Genomic DNA, 5,517 nt, shown 5'->3' on the forward strand with positions numbered 1-5,517 from the left:
ACAGTTTTTTGAAACAGGATTATTTTTAGATACTGAACCACTTTTGAAAACGTGAATTAATTTTAGGAAACTCTCATTTTTATGAAAATAGTGACAAATTTTCAATCTGTGAACAAGGTTGAAATTTTGAACAAAAATATAAAACATGAATATTTCTTTAAAACAGAAAAATATTTTGAAACTCAAAAAAAAAATTGGAAAATGCAATTTTCATAAATTTGCAGACAGTTGTTTGAATTTTCGCAAATAAATTTAAAATATGAACCCTCTGGGCATTTGTGAATAAATTTTAACCGCAGTTTTTCTGGAAATTAAGAACATTGTTTGAATTTTGAAAAACATTCAAAAAATATGAACATTTTTTAATCTCCCAAACAAATTTTGGAAACATGTCAATTTTTTAATTTGCGAAGAAATTTCAACGAAACGAACATTTTTCAAATGAATGTTCGACGAAAAAATGAACATCTTTTAAATTTCGACAAAATGACCATTTTTTAAATTTGGAAAAAATGAACATTTTCATATGAACATTTCTTAAATCTCCCAAAAAATATGATGTTTTCCGAAAAAATGAATGTTTAATGAAATGCGCAAAATTTTCAAATTTTGAATAAACTCAAACATTTTAGAATGTATGAATATGTTTAAAACCTGAACTTTTTTAGAAACTATTAACAAAATTTGAAAACTATAACAATTTTCGAAAATGCGCACATTTTTTTTAAATCTCCTCTGAAGAAAAAAAATGAAAACACAAACATTTTTTGCTATTTGCTAACAAATTTTGAAAACTAGAACATTTTTTTAGACTCCCAAACAAATTTGAAAACATGAACGATTTTTGAAAACGCGAACATTTTTTGAGAAACACGAACATATAAACAAACAATTGGGAAAAAGGAAAAAAAAAGAAAAACTAAATTTGAACAAAAAAACATTAAAAGATAAAAAAAGGAGAGAAAAGCAAATAAAAAGAATCAGGAAAGTATTAAAAAATAGGAACAGAAAAAAGGATAAAAATCAGTTCAGGAATTCCCAATTCCGGAAAAAAACCGGCTGGAACTTCTCCCAAAACCGGGATCGTAGTAACCATTAACAGGCCGGCTCATATCGCGTCCCTCGCTCGGGAAGCTTGTGCGAAACCTCTCTACACACGCAGCGTGCGTCATATAGGATCTTCGTTTTCTCTCTTGCTGCGATTTGAATTTATGATCGCCTCAGGCGCCTTCTGACTGGCCCGGCCCAGCGTGGGCGGAGCGCCTACTCTCCGCTGCCTATTTTTTCTCATTTTTTCTTTACTTATATTTCTTTGATGGAAAACTACTGTCCTTAAATTTGTAAAAAAAACATAGTGCATAGAAAAATAATTTTATACATTGTAATAAAAAATTCTGGTGATTCCAAAAGTGTTTTATACAATTAATAAAAAATACGTGACTCTTAAAAATGTTCACATGTTTCATGACATTTAAAAATAATTTATACAATGGTCAAAAATGATTGTGTAATTGAAAATATCTTGTACCATTAAAAATGTATTTTACAATTTTAAAAATTCACAGCTCGAAAATATGTTTTTCATTTTTGCACCCTCGATCCATTGAAAATGACAGAGAAAGAAACCGAAGAAATAAGTCTTGCTGCCATCTCCACCCACCGACTATGGAACCCACCTTGAGCATGATTATTTGTAATTAGCTCTACTCTCAATTATTGTATGCATTTTTCCCTTAATGAAATGTAAACAGTCAAAAGCGGTGATAGTATTATCTATTTTAACCCTCTTGGTACAAAAGCCGACTGTTCTTTTACAATAATTTATGGAAGAATAATTTCCAATCTGTTTGCCATAATTTTTAACGCTCTTTTAAAGAGAACTGTGCCTTTTGCAACACCTCATCCATACCATGAGTGGGTTCTGACATCTACGTATTTGAAAAAAGAATCATAGCTAGACCTCCTAGTTCCTCTGGTTTTTCATCCATAGAACCATCTGCGCGGTTTCAAACATGAGATAGTATTTTTCTTCCTTCTCCTACTTGCTCGCTGATATGGTAGGCAGCGAAGTGATGATCAACCCTCTATCGCTAGTAAATTTCATTAATGAAAAATCACAACTAATATACATGATATGGTTGCCCTGATTGGGGCGTTTTTTGTATATTTTGATCCTGACCTTCTTCCTGTTCTGTATTGAGTTGAGGATGACGCCATTTATGGTGTCAATGTTGCACGGAAGTCGTTTGAGGAAATGGTGCCAACCGCGCGCGTGCCCGGGACGTGTGTGTGTAGGGCGCTGAGTTCCAGGGTGGCGAGGAGCCAAGATGTTGCCGAGGAGCCTCGCGACGGTGTTGGTGTGGAACACGGCGAGGGTGTCGTCCATGATACCTTTTTTCCTTGCGACCCGATCGAGTCATACAACCTTATCGAGCACGTTCCTCGGCACAGCTAGCGAGTCATGTTGAATGTACGTGTAATGGGTGCGAGCACCAGACCAGATGGAGACAGAGAGCACACATGCTCGGAGATCTCTCCGCGCAAGGACACTCGTACATTCCGGTGACTGGTAGTGATCATCATGTATGGCTTTCCTTCGTGCCCACCAGATAGCCAACGCATTCGCATAAAACTTTGATGATCTGTTGAATCCTGAATTTCAATCAGCCACAACCTTGCATCAACATGTCTGCACTCAATCATAAGCTGATTATGTTTCCAGTGACTGACCAGCTGGGCCAAACCCAAGTACAGCCGCAAACAACCAAGGCCCGGTTCAGGGGTTACGAGGGGTGTTACAAGCTAACGTACGCAATGCAGAATTTGAACTGTAACTGTAATCCTATGATATTTAGGAACGGAGGGAGTATATGTTAACATCAGCTCTATGGTACATGTTCACGGAGACACCCTAATGCTTCTTCAGCTCCATGGTATATTCATCATCCTTTTGGGCGTTGGAATGGACTGCGAGCATATCTTGTTGTAGGGTCTCTTTCATTTTGTTCGGTTTGATGCTGCCCCTCCTCCATGTGAGCTGTAATAGTGCTGTTACTTTTGATCCATTGGTTTTGTCCAAGTTTTCGCCCCATAGCATTCGTTTCAACGGCGGGCGAATGCAGTGGGTTTCCTGGCAATGTTTGAACTCGCTCTACCTCTTTCCCTCGTCCTGACAATGTTTCTGGAACTGTTGTATTTTCGTTCATTTGCAATGAAAAGGGGTTAAGCCTGGTTAAAAAAAACTCCATGGTATTTGTTTATTTGGAGACAAGAAAGGACGTGGCAGACTATATCTTTTACATAGAAAAGGGTATGTAAATGCAGATATATGTAGGAAAAGGCATACAGCAGGGGCTGCAGGTGTGAGCTTAATGTATTGAAATATAGATCACACCTGTGTTGCGCGGATACTTCAGAAAGTATGTGTATCCAGCCGGAAACTGCCCACATACTCGGATACTGCCCCGATACGGGCCGATACGTATCCCGTAAGCATCCCTCGATTTTTTTATTTTTAAAAGAGAAAATAATGTTTGATACTCCTAGGATACTTCTGCGATACATTTTGGATACCTGGAACCGCTCTTTGACGTAAAATCCCCTCAATAGTAAAGGCGCGTCTTTTAAAGATTCCCAACATAAGTGTGAGTTTATGTCAAAACATGTTTGTCAATGTTCTAGTTCAATTGAAAGGTGAGCAAGGGAGTTGATGCATTGATTGGAATAGGAAACCTATTGAAATCCCACTGCCAATTAATAGAAGTAGACCAAGTGTAAGAAAAGAAAGGGGGTAATTCTATTGAGTCATGCTTTGACCTAGAAGATCCTTATTTTTTTATATATTTTTAATAATTAATATATGTAATATATGTGTATAAACATATTCACGTATCCATGTTTTAAAAAAATTGGTGTACCGGGCGTATCCCCGTATCGCGTATCTGATACGTATCCAAGTATCCGTGCAACGTAGGATCACATCAGCACATTCCTCCTGTAGAAGGGATCCGGCTTGCCTGCTCTCTCCCCATGCTCCCATCCGTGCTCCCACTTCATCCTATGGCTGTCTTTTTCTCTTTTTCCTTTCTAATCTAATCATCTCGTCCCCTGATTTTAAAGGGGTGGGGCTGGGTCTTATTTTATTCCAATCAAATCAAGCCACGTATGTGGAAGCACGGATGGGCACACGCGCGGGGAACAGGCAAGTCTCGTCCCTGTAGAAGTCAGCTACATACCTCCTGGAAGGGGTATCTCCACGATCGCGTCCGCCTTAAACGGCAAAAGCACCGAGCGCACCTTCTCCTGAATCCAGGTCGTGGGCGAAGCCAGCAATATGGCATGGTTTGGCATACGGCATACCTAAACCAAGCTGCAGAAAACTTTTTTTAAATCATGAATATTTTCAAATTCAAAAAAAAATTTAATTTAAAAATATTTTAAATATTCACATTTTTAATAAATGAATAAATTCAAACATGTTATTTTTATAATATTTCCAAATTTAGAGGGAAAAACATGAACAAATCGGAAGAGAAAAAGAAAAGAGCGTGCGCCCCTGGGCACGTCATCGCGGGAGACACACGCTGGGCCTGGCCCATTCATATTTAAGGTTCGCTGTATTGGAGACGAAAGCAGCGGCTGCTATTTCTCGCGGCACCTCATTCGACGCGTTTTACATCAAACCGATCTGAAACGCACAAGGGCGAGCACGACTGGGCATTTGTGAATAAATTTTAACCGCAATTGTTTTTGGAAACTAAGAACGTTGTTTGAATTTATGAACAAATGTAAAAGAACTTGAACATTTTTTAAATCTCCCAAACAAATTTTGGAAACACGTAAATTTTTTAATTTGTGAAGGAATTTCGACAAAACGAACATTTTTCAAATGAATGTTTGACGAAAAAATGAATATTTTTGAAATTTCGAAAAAATGAACATTTTAAAATTTCAACAAAATGAACATTTTCAAATGAATAATTAACATTTTTCAAATGAACATTTTTTAAATCTCCCAAAAGAATATGATGTTTTCCAAAAAAAATGTTTAACGAATTGCGTAAACTTTCCAAATTTTGAATAAACTCAAACATTTCGAAAAATATTAACATGTTTTAGACCTGAACATTTTTATAAACTGTTAACATAATTTGAAAAACGTGAACAATTTTTGAAAATGCGCAGTTTTAAGAAAAACTCCTCCATAGAAAAAAAATGTAAACACAAACAATTTCTGAAAACTAGAACAGTTTTTTAGACTCCCGAACAAATTTTAAGACGAGCAATTTTTGAAAATGCGAACATTTTTTGAGAAACACGAACATATAAACAAACAATTGGAAAAAAGAAAAAACCGAAATTTGAACAAAAAAAATTAAAAGAGAAAAAGAGAGAAAAGCAGATTAAAAGAATCAGGAAAGTATTAAAAATATAAACAGAGAAAAAGAAAGAAAAAATCGTTCAGGAATTCTCAAATCCGGAAAAAACCGGCTAGAACTTCTAGAAGGTTCCTGAAAC

The sequence above is a fragment of the Triticum urartu genome, chromosome 1A (assembly GCF_056163025.1).
Source record: "Triticum urartu cultivar PI428250 chromosome 1A, HENAU_Tu73, whole genome shotgun sequence".
NCBI lineage: Eukaryota > Viridiplantae > Streptophyta > Magnoliopsida > Poales > Poaceae > Triticum > Triticum urartu.